Raw genomic sequence first — 12,749 nt, forward strand, 5'->3', positions numbered from 1 at the left:
TAGCTCAGCACCCCTGAAGGTCCATACATTGAATACGACTGCCCATAGCTCACCTGCCCTTCACAAGGAAAAGTCAAAGCATTAGAGATAAGGATTAATTACCCAAATCCTATATTCCCAAATGAAGATTCACTCCATTCAAGTAAGTAATCCTTATTTAAATAAATTAGGGATATTTACTCCATTATTTCAAGATATTATTTCCTATTTAATATCTTGAGAATATTTCTCCATAAACTTGGCTAATAAGGTGCTGTCATATGTAAGGTAAAACCTAACACCATGGCCGGCCATTCCCCTATAAATACCTCCATCTTTACCAAATTTCGGCAAGCTTTTGCTACACCTAAAAGCCCTAAACACATAGTCTTTTCAGAGAAACTAACTTAGGCATCGGAGATCCATTGGCCTAACCCCCCCCCCCCAAACCAAACCTCATGGTTGTATGAAGGTTAGGTCTTTGATCAAAGGTGTTGAATGTTTTGCAGGAGCATTCTCGTCAAGACTGAAGATGGTGGGAATTTGCATCGACACATATCATTTTAGAACTTCCTTTCATAGCCCTAATGTATCCTTTTACAGTACACTATGGTGGAATTTTTACCACTGCTATAAGTCAATAAGTAAAATTTAAGTTCTCTTCCAGAGTAGAACTCAAATATATAAACGAATTAAAGAAAAACAATATTTCCAAAACAATCAGGACACATTTAATTAAACGTAATCAGAATCAAAACATGGAATTGAATTTCGATTACAGGGTATAACTTTGTTTGCTAAACATGGGGAGTAAAAGAAAAGGTGGGACCCACACAAAATTTTGGAATTCAATTCCCAAATTTGGAGGATTTGAATTCCATAGATTAACATGGTATTTGGATTCCTGATTGCTTAGGCAATCAAAATGACATTTTTGTTCCCTTTATGCCCTCGCTTACTTTTTTTTTATTTCCAAGACTATCCTTTATAAACCCATTAACCTTAGACTGTCATTTGTTTTTTCACCGCAGCTCTCGTCACAATTACGGACAGGTAAATCCCTACTTCTTTTGTGTTTTTATCTCTGTGTTGAATTTTTAGTTTTCAATTCTTCATGGAAAGGAGTTCATGATGGATTTATTGTTTTCATTTTGAATTTTTAGTTTTTAGTCCTGCTGCATCCCTGATAAGCACCAAGCCCAGCCCTTTTTCTTGTATTCCATGTGAGCACTGAGCATAAAGAACCAACCTCAGCCCTTTTATAAGCTCCAACCTCATCCCTTTTGCCCATATCCATAATAATGTCCTGTGAGTTGCATTTTTTATTAATTTTTATTTGAATGTTGTATTGTTTAGTAAGAGTACTTTATTCCTAATTCTTTATGCTAAAAAATGTTTATTAATGAAATATTCGTCATTTTTATGAAATTAGGAAGAGTGAGGACAAGGTTGTGGGTTGAGCTCTCTTCACTGGTTGCAGGTATACTATGATTTATGTTGTTATTTTTCCATTAATTGTGAGACTAGGTATGGAGGACAAAAAATATAAATTTTTATGACTGATTGTGTTATGTACTGTTAATTTATTTCAATTTGCTAATATGTTAATTGAAGTCCTTCATGACATTTTTTTTTCTTCATTATATCATGTAGACTAATGGCTCATCTGAGTTTGTCCACAAAGAAGAAAATACATGCTGCGTTGAACGTGTTGATTATCTATCTTTGAACTATATTTGTTGCGTGTGCTACTTCGTATTTCTATTCTTGGTATCGTTTCCAAAAGTGCCTTACAAGTTCCTCACCTTCTCAAACAGTTATAAGAGTTGACAAGCAATTAGAATTCTTACATGGTTTAAATTATGAGACTGATGTGACATGTATTGCTGAACTATGAATGGATAGACGTTCCTTTCATAGATTATGTCAAGTTCTTGTGACTAGAGGACAACTACGAGCTACTCGAAATGTGTTTATATAGGAGATGGTTGCATTGTTTCTATACATTCTTGCACACCATCTTAAGAATAGCACAGTTAACCACCACTTTATAAGGTCTAGTCAAACAATTAGTAAGTATTTCCATGAGTGTATTAAAGTAATGATTCGATGCCAAAATGATTTCTATCAAACACCTGAGCCTATCCCTGAGAACTTAACTGAACCAAAGGGGAAATGGTTTAAGGTATGTAGTATATACATGCCTACACTACTTAGTAATTACTAGTTTTTTATTTCATAGTTTAGCTTGTTTATTTAGTGTCCTATATACTGTAGAATTTCTTAGGTGCACTAGATGGAACATCGGTTAAGGTGCATGTACCAGAATGTGATAACCAAAGTACAAAACAAGGAAAAATGAAATAGCAACGAATGTTTTGGGAGTCTGCACTCTGAACATGCAGTTTATATATGTTTTACCTAGAATGGAAAGGTCCACACATGATGGCCGAGTTCTTAGAGATGCTGTGACTAGGAGAAATGGATTGAAAGTCCCTAATGGTAACATTCACAACTTTTTTAGTAATTAAAATTCTTAGCTTTTGAATTGCAAGTGATATAGAGTTGTAAGTTTGACAATTTAATTCTTTGTCAACAACAGGTTGTTACTAATTAGTTGATGGTGGCTACACAAACGGAAAAGGTTTTCTTGCACATTATAGATAAACCCATTATCATTTGAATAAGTGGAGAGATGATGATCATCCTACAACACCGGCTGAGTTTTTTTTTAATAAGAAACACTCAAGTGCTCGGAATGTCATTGAAAGGCGTTTTGGGCTATTGAAAATGCATTGGGGAATTCTTGGAAGCCCATCCTTTTAGGATATTAGGATTCATCGTAGCATAATTTCAATATGTTGTATGCTCCATAATTTTATAAAAGGGAAATGGTTGTAGATCCTATTGAAGCTAATGCGGATGGGCAATTTCAAGATGGGAATTCAGATGCTAACAATATTACCATTGTTGAGTCCTCATATGAGTGGACTGCATGGAGGGATAACCTTGCCCAAGAAATGTGGAACAACAGGGCAGTTCATTGAGTCGGTGTTTGATATGTCCTTTTGTTTTAATGAAGACATTAATGTGTCTTTTTATATTATAATGTTTGTAATAACATTTGGAATGTTTCTTTTGTTCTTAAGTTAAGAAAGACATCAATATTTGTAATCACAATCATTTGGAATGCTTATGTCAAAAATTGTTTGCGTAATAACATTTGGAATGTTGTATTTGTTTCTAAGTTAAAGAAAGACATCCTATTTGTAATCAAAATCATTTGGAATGCTTATGATTTCTAATATTGTTATGCAGAATGACGTCTGTTTCATCTACAAAACAAGGAAGGGGACAACAGAAACGTTATTGGACAACTAATGAGGATACAATATTGGTTGAATCATTGCTTAAGTTGCATAGTGTTGGTTTCAAGAATGGTTTCAAGAATGGTTATTTGGGGAAGATAGAAGCTATGATGGAAGCCAAACTCCCAGGGTTCAGATTAAAGGCATCACCCCACATTGAATCACACATCAAGATGTTGAAGGCAAAATATTTTGCCTTAAATAATTGCTAGCTCTCAGTGGGTTTGAGTGGAATGAAGAGAAAATGATGTTGGCTTGTGAGAAAAGTGTGTATGACGAGACTACGAAGGTGTGCATATATATGCCCTGGCTAATTTAAGAAAACTTTAATATTTATCAGTACTAGACAAAAATAGTATTTATCCTATAAGGACATTTGAATGAATAAATGCAAATTGTGGTGAATCTTTATAAATGAAAATTGGTATCAATCTATATAAATGCCAATCAGCTAATCAATAGATGATATCAATGCAAATTGGTATCAATCTTTATAAAAGCCAATCGGCCAATTGGTGACTCTTGCTGCACATATGTACCTTTATAAAATCAAATTGGTGAATCTTGCTGCGCATATATCTGATTGCATTTTGTGTTTTGTTTTATAGTTTTCTTACGTGCCTTGTATTTTGTGTTTTTTGTTTGTAGGGTAAAAAGGATGCAAGTGGATTGTACGATAAGCCTTTTCCGCACTACCATAGTTTGGGAGAGATTTATGCAAAAGATTGTGTTGTGGGTGCAAATGTTGGTAATGTGGATGGAGATGAAAAAGAAGTTAGACTTGAAGATGCCAATGTCAATCAAAATGAAGGTAAGGATGAAAGTGGAAATGATTTTGATACTTCTTTCTTAGTACCAAATACCCAACAACAAAGGAATGCAGAAAGTAACACATCAAATAGTGGTCACAAGAGGGCAAGAGTAGGGGATGAAATGGCTAAGCAATTCTTTATTATGGGTAAATCTATAGCCAATGTGGGACCTAAGCTTGATGGCCTAGTTCATGCATTGGCAACCAATATAAATCTGACCGAAATGAAACAAAAGCTTGACGGTGAGTTGGAAAAACGGAGTTTTTGGCTCCCATGGAATTATTTCAAGTCACCAACTTCGCCAAAGAACATGACCTTTTGAGGGTCCTTTCAACATGTCTGATGAAGGGAAGAGTGCATATGTGACTACTTTGTTGCAGACTTGCACTACAAAAAAAAGTAGTCATTACCGACGAAGATTTTCCGAGGGCCCCAAAAAACCGTTGTAAAAAGCACATTTTACGACCATAAAATATGGGTCGTCGGTAACATAGTATGAAACACATTTTTATTACCAACGCACATAATGCCCTCAGAAAAAGTATCAAGATTCGTTGGAAATGCACTTTTGTTTGGCGGGAAGAATTGGCGCCAATTGGATTAACGACGAGTAATGTTCTTATCGGAAATAGAATGGTTATTTCCGAAGGTTTACTCATGTTGACGAAATTGATTTAGTATTTTCGAGGGAAGAAAGTCCTCTCAGTAATGATTTTATATTTTGAGGGAAAAAAATCCTCTCGGTAATGCTTTTATATTTTCGAGGGTGATTAGTTGTTGTCGGAAGTAATCATATTTTTTTCGACAAAATGTTTTCTTTGTCAAAATAAAATTTTAAGGCATATGGTTTTGTTGGAATCAATTATTTACCAATGGTCACATGTGTCGTTGGAATATTCTTGAAATAAGTTTGATGCTTAATCTAAATTCAACAATAAATAGATCATATAACTTAGAATACATATGGAAAAAAACACAAAATCGTATTAAAATAGTACTATCCATTAGTGCATATATTTAAATTGAAGATCGAATTTGTTCTTCGTACTCTTATAGGGTTGAGGAATGTAATTGTAAAAAAATAAGCAAAATTGGAGTTAAAATAACCGTTAAATCGTGAGTTTTCGTTTATAACTGTCAAAAGATTTTGTCCCGTTACGTAATATCTAAATGTCTGTATTTTGCGATATTTTACTTATGTGATATTGGAGCATATACAAACAAATTTGACGATTGGATCATTGAAAATAGTTTTGTAGAATGTGTATCCCTTCAAAACGATAGATTCAACAAACACTTTGAGTTTATTTTATACTTCCATTAAGTAGAACATAATAATTTGTGGTATCCACTTGTGCAAATATTTTAAATTGAAGATTGAATTCATTCATCGTCCCCTTATAGGGTTGAGGAGTGTAGTTGTAAAAAATCAGCAAAATTGGAGTTAAAATAACCGTTAAATCGTGAGTTTTTGCTTATAACCATTGAAAGTTTTCGTCCTGTTACCTAATATTTGAATGTCTGTTTTTTGCAATTTTTTACGTATGTAATCTTGGAACATATACAAACAAGTTTGACGGTTTGATCATTGAAACTATTTTTGTAGAATGTGTATCCCTTCAAAATGATATATTCAACAAACACTTGGAGTTTATTTTATACTTCCATTAAGTAAAACATAATAATTTGTGGTATCCACTAGTGCAAATATTTTAAATTGAAAATTGAATTCATTCATCGTACTCTTATAGGGTTGAGGAGTGTATTTGTAAAAAATAATCAAAATCGGAATTAAAATAACCGTTAAATCGTGAGTTTTCATTTATAACCGTCGAAAGGTTTTGTCTCGTTACCTAATATCCGAATGTTTGTTTTTTGCGATTTTTTACATATACAATCTTGGAGGATATAAAAACGAATGAACGGTTCAGATCTTACATATCACGTTCCGATGTTTACGGTCAACTGAAATATGAGTTGATGTTATATAGTTTATGGAGACTTTATAAACTCAAAGCAATAATTTCACTAACCGTAAAAATCTAAACGTGATATCAACGATCCAAACCGTTCATGTTTTTGAATTCACTAGAAGATTATGTTTTTTGAAAAGAAAATTTGAAAAACGAAATTCTGTTAGAAGAATGGAGCGTAAACATAAACGACAATCAACGGCTAAAATTTAATCTACGGTCTAAGGGATGATAGTGCTTTCACTGGGAGGAAAATGGCTGCCATGAAATTGTGATCTAAAATTGATGCATTCCATAGACAAGCACAGGCCTAGTATTTTAGGGAAAATTGTGAATGTTTTGTAAATCTAATGTGAATGCTAGTTTTTTGCTATGACATCTAAGTGACGGTCCAAAGAATGTGAATGTTACTTTTTTGCATAATGACATCTAAGTGATGGTCCAAAGAATGTGAATGCTATGACATGCTCGCTGCCATGACATATTAGGGAAAATTGTGAATGTTTTGTAAATCTAATGACTAATTAGATGACACTATGATGGTGAAGAACTACTTTTTGTTGAAATTATGATGTTTAGGCAGGTTAGGAATATTTTGTTGACAATTTGATGTGTAGGCAGGTTATGAATAGTTTGTTGATAATATGATGCTTAGGTAGCGTATGACTAGTTTGTTTAGGTTGGTTATTATGGTTAGATAGATGTACTTTGATGTAAAATATTAACTTTAATGAAGTTATTTCCTACTCTTTGTTTGTTCCTAATGTTTTTTCATCATTTATTTACTATTATATAAAATTCTCCTCCTGAAGATCTCTTTATTTTAAGGGGAATCAAGTTTTTTGATTTGAAATGGTAAAAATCATTCCTTCTACTCATTAACATTATGTAACAAAATATATCCTTGAAGAGTTAAGATTGAAAATGCTCCTCATGTCCTTCTAGCTCATTAAGCACAACGCACATTCACATTATGCACAACTACATGCGTATGGCGAAGAGAAGAAACTACAACTTGGGCGAGAAAATTTAAATATTAAAGTAAATACTTAAATTTATTAAAAAATAAACAAAAGCATTTATTTTAGTGTTTCTATGAAATAAAAAAGAAATTTTATTAAAAAAAGTACATAAAATATTTGATTTGGGATAACAACATTTTAGTAATCATATTGGTTTATATTCCGATTCTACTGAATGAGTAAATAGCTTTATAGAATTAGTATCATTTCTATTCCGATTCCAAAACATTTAAGTAAACAGCTTCAACAAGAATCCAATTCTAACTTCTCCTTATTTCAACTCCTCCTCAATTCAATTCCTCCTATTTTTATTATAGTTACATAAATGCGCCATCAATGTAATTGAAAGAAAAACACAACAAATCAGTTATTTAAAAGAATAAATAAATTAAAAAAGAATTGAAGAACAGTTAAACAATAAGCCTTTACAACAAAGAATTAATTCTTTGCAACAAAAACTTGTTCAAGAAATATGTTCAGACATTCCTAATGCCTTTTGGCGAAGGAAATAACATATAGTCAAACTTCCTCACATCAAGGACTTCAATGAAAGGAAAATACCCACAAAAGCCAAACCAATCCAAATGAGTCAAGAAACTAGGGAATTTTGTAAAAATGAAATCACATAATTACTCAACAAAGGAATAATTAGAAAAAGAAAGTCACATTTGTTATGTTCTACTTTCCTTGTGTAAAAAAATGCTAAATTAGGAAGAGGTGCCCCAAGATTAGTCATTAATTATAAACGTTTAAATGAAGTCTTAGAATGGACAAAATATCCAATCCCTAATAAAAGAGATTTAATAAATAGATTAAGTCAAGCAGTAATCTTTTCAAAATTTGACATGAAATTGGGCATCTGGGAAATTCAAAGTCATGAGAATGACAAATACAAAACGGCATTTGTCAATCCATTCGACCATTATGAATGGAATGTAATGTCTGAAAAATGCACCCAGTGAATTCCAAAATATTATGAATGAAATAGTCAATCAATACAGTCACTTTTCCATCGTTTACATATATGATGTCCTCATTTATTCAAAGTCAATTGATGAACATTGGAAACATTTAAACATGTTCACCAAAATAATTAAGTCAAACGGATTAGTTGTTTCATCCATTAAAATAAAATTGTCTCAAACTAACATAAGATTTTTAGGATACAACATCCATCAGTCAATAATCTAACCCATAGACGGAGTCATCCAGTTTGCAGATAAATTAATAGATAAAATCACTGACAAAACCCAACTCCACATGTGGATGCAAATTTCTTCCTCCTTGATCTTGGACAATTTTGCACCTACAAAACAATTAACACCTTAGGTTAAGGCCAAGAGCCTCACGCGCCCACGATGAATGGGGGGGCTTTGGCCGAAGAACCTCCGATGCCAAAGTTAGAATTTAGAGAGAAAGAGTGTTTAGAGAATTTTGGGATTTTTGCCAAAGTGTTGGAATTGGCTTTTTTGGTGAGAATGAGAGTATATTTATAGGGATAGGAGGTGGCTAGGGTTTTTGTGTTTGATTTTGGTTTAATTAGCCAATTTATTTGGCTATTAAACATAAAATGAATGTTTTGGTGGTTTTTGGAATTAATTGGCTAGTTAATTAGGGTAATTAAAAAGGGAAAATAGTGGAAAAGGTGGAGACTAAGATGGTTTACTTTTCTTGATGGGATTGGCCGGCCATTTTAGTAGTTTTAGGTTTGGATGGGTGTTTCAATTGATAATGAAGGGATTGATTAGGTAATTAATCCCTTAATTAGTCAATTATTATGATTTTAGGAAATATGAAAGGAATAAGTATATTATTTAGCTAATTGATTAGCTAAATAATGAAATGGGAAATATATGAATAAATTAGGTTTTAAGTTGATACCTATTTTGGGCACTTTTGACTTGGTTGAGGGATAATTGCCTGCTGCTTGCGGGTAGGAATCCCGGTATACCTCAAGGGTAGTTTTGTCTTTTTTTGTCAAAAATCCACGTGTCGCCTTGTGATTATATTTGGCTCCACACCACATATTTCTAGGATCATTAAATTATGTTGCAGAATTCTACCCAAAATTGAAGAACAATGCAAACCATTATTTGACAAACTCAAGACTAATCCCCTATCTTGGTCTTCTACTTATACTTCCATAGTCAATTAAATCAAGTCTCATGTCCAGACATTACCTTGTCTTGGTATTCCTACAAACAATTCATTCAAAATTGTTGAAATGATGCCTCTGAAATTGGTTATAGAGGTATTCTTAAATAGTCAACTCATCTCAGTTCTCCTGAACAAATTGTTCGTTTCCATTCAAGAGTCTGGAATTTTATTAAAAAAGAAATATTATCTATAGTACTATGCATATTAAAATTTCAAGATGATTGGTTAAATCTAAATCTTTTAGTAAGAGTCAATTGTAAAAGGGCAAAACATGTATTACAAAAAGATGTTCAAAACATTGACAAATTTTTGCATGATGACAATCAATATTAAGTTTTTTTTTTTTTATTTCAAAATTGAATGCTTAAAAGGTAGTCAAAATTGCATTTCTGATTTCCTAACAAGAGAGTTTCTGCAGGAAAAAATGCCAGGATCCTTATCAAAGAAGGCTTTTTGCCTCTCTCAACCGAGTCAAAAAAGAATCTGTCAAACAAGAGTCAGGCTTTGTACCTTACTCAACCAGCGGTTCAGTCAACCGTTTTACTCCCTTAGGTTCTAACGTAAGGAATTTCCAACCAAATTATCAGTCAGCCTTAGTCAAACCTTATGATCCTTACAAAACCTCAATAAGACCATCACAACCAACGATCAATTACAGTCAAACCTCTCCTTACATTCAAAAATCATGTAGTGAACATTTGTTCAGTTACCCTCCAGATTTTAATCCAAATGTAATACTAGCAAAGTTAGCTAGATTCTAGTTTCCCCCAAATTTCCACTACCAACCAGAAGAGTCATACAAAACCCTTGGATTTTTCAAAAGCATTCTTTTTGAAACCGAATTAATAACCATTAAATCTATCACCAGTCACACAGATGAAAACAACATCCTTTATCATAATTTACACATTGGAAATACCATGTCAGAAAATGATTATAAACACAAGTCCCTTCACACTCAACCACCCAATATTCAGTATAATTATTATGATTACATCAATGCATGGAAAAACACTTTCCTCTATCAGAAAAAGGATTTCAGTCATTCTTGGTTTATCAACTTCGATAAGAAATTTCAACCTGTCACATCCCGGCCTGGGTCCACCACATCCCAGGCCCGTTCCACCACCGTAGCACGATATTGTCTGTTTTAGGCTTACCATTCCCTCACGGTTTTATTTTTGGGAACTCATGAGCAACTTCCCAGTGGGTCATCCATCCTGGGAGTGCTCTGGCCTCCTTCTCGCTTAACTTCAGAGTTCCTACAGAATCTGAAGCCAATGAGCTCCCAAAAGGCCTTGTGCTAGGTAGGGATGTGAATATACATTTAAGGATCACTCCCCTGGGCGATGTGGGATGTTACACAACCAATATTCCCAGCTTGGTTCTCCAAGTGGTGGTTAGTTCATGACCCAATAGCCAGTCTCATCCCGAAATTGCTCATGCACAGAATTAACCATTTTCAGTCAAGATTCGATACAAGCCTATTCAACAATAAAATACTGCTTCTTTTAATTTTCATGGCCAAATATAAAGTTCCATAAATTTTAAAATGGGGGTATGAAGCAAACAATGAAGAAGTTCATAGAGTCAAATTAGTTAAATGGTGGGACAAATTCAACTAGGAAAGAATTATTAAACAGATTCTTAGTGAATTTCCAGTTGAACCCCAGCTAGTTTTCGAAACACAGTCATTATCAGACATCTCTCCATCTTCCTTACTCAAAGGAAAGTTAAAGTCTTCCAAGTCATCAAAATCAAAGCACAAAGCTGCAGAAATTGAAGACCTTGGACATAAACTTCTCTCTCAAGCGACTCAGTTACAGTCACAGGCAGCCCAATTACAATTACAGTTAAACTCTAAAGATGAAGAAGATGAAAGTTCCTCCAGGTTATCAAATACTTCATCATAACAACCAGTAAAGCCAAATAGTCAAAGCACCAGGTGGGCTGATTACCAAGATGCACAAGACCTATTTGCATAACGCCATGAGAATCAACAAGTCAAGCCATGTGAACATAGTGAGTCACCATGTAAGGAGTTCAATCATTATTTCAAGACAACATGTGAAGCATTCAGACATAATTTTCACAGTAAAAGCGAGGAATCAATCAGTCAGCAAGAATCACTCAGCACGCAACAATTATTTCAACAAGTTCACTATTCATCAACAATAAAAGCAAGTCATCTTCCATCTTGTGCTTCAACAATAAAGAACTCAATCATTCAAGTCTCATTTTCCAAGTCTACAAGAAGAAGACTCCGAAGACAAAGAAAGCAAGTTAATTTACGCATCTTTTCCTCAGTTCAAATTTTCTTTGAGTTCACGCTGTATTCAAAGAAATAAAATATCAGTTTAGAAAAAGAAGATGGATGTCTACAAGCACCATCATCCAGTTAATTCAGTAAATTTTATCAGTCAATTGTCAGTTTTTAAAAGGAAAAAATAAATTCTATTTTCAGTAATTAATTTGCATCATCAATTTAAATCCATTGTTTTCATCATAATGTATGATCCAGTTTTACTTTGCAATCTCAGTCATTCTAGAATTGAAGTACTTAGCAATCTCGTTCCAGGATTTGCATCCTTATGTCTGTCACGCGCCGCCATGAGCCATCGTGCTTCAGCCATGCGCCACCACGTGCCGCTATTGTGGTGTTACACATCGTCATACTCGCTGCTACGGTTCGGTGAGTAGACGTCACACTCGCCATCGCCAGGGCCACGTGCTGGTGTAATGAATTTAGATAGGTTAACAAAATATACCTTCTTCGATACAAGATTTCTTTAAAGTTAACAGAATCTCAGTTCCTGCCTTTAAAGCTAACGGTGATTGTCAAAGGTCACCATCGCCGATCACCGATGACTCGTCGGAATCTGCAAATAAAGACCAGAATATGGTTTAAGGCTTCTTGAGCTCAATTTCAATGATTTCGAAGCCAAAATTTGTATAAACATGTCCTAAAAATCACCAGGAACTCACCTAGGACCCTTTAAGGACGATGAGATGTTGAATCCTTATTGTATTCAATGGTTTGGGCTTGGTGCAACTCGCCGGAATCTGGAAATAGTAGGTAGAGTGTCGAGAGTTATGGTGGGGGTTCCTTCTCGAAGCTTAGATAGAGGGAGAGTGTCGAGAGTTAGAGTTAGGCTTCAAAAAAATGAAGAAGGAGAGGAGTAGGTCGGATGTGGGTATAACCCTACCCCACTTAAGAATTATTTAAGTGAAATAACCCAATTGCCCTCTTAAGTTGCAAATAACAATTTGGTACTCGGGGTCTTGACTTGAGATTCGATTTCAACGTTAAACTAATGTACGAAAAGTAAAGTTATGAAACTGAAGAAAGTATGAGGATAGAAATTCTTGAGTCGAGGATCGATAAATTAATTAAGACACTCACTCAGGGGCAAAATAGTCATTTCACACATCTTGGAA

At 34.0% G+C, this 12,749-nt stretch overlaps 1 long non-coding RNA gene across 1 annotated transcript; it reads right to left on the reverse strand.

Moving 5' to 3' along the window:
* Positions 1 to 11,742: 11,742 nt before the first annotated feature.
* LOC139189325 (uncharacterized) lies at positions 11,743 to 12,497 on the reverse strand. The gene is made up of 2 exons (XR_011573143.1): positions 12,297 to 12,497; positions 11,743 to 12,190 (listed from the first exon to the last, which is right to left on the reverse strand). It is a non-coding gene; the product is annotated as an uncharacterized lncRNA (long non-coding RNA).
* Between the last annotated feature and the right edge of the window lie 252 nt (positions 12,498 to 12,749).

The sequence above is a fragment of the Malus domestica genome, chromosome 11 (assembly GCF_042453785.1).
Source record: "Malus domestica chromosome 11, GDT2T_hap1".
In the NCBI taxonomy this organism is placed as follows: Eukaryota; Viridiplantae; Streptophyta; class Magnoliopsida; order Rosales; family Rosaceae; genus Malus; species Malus domestica.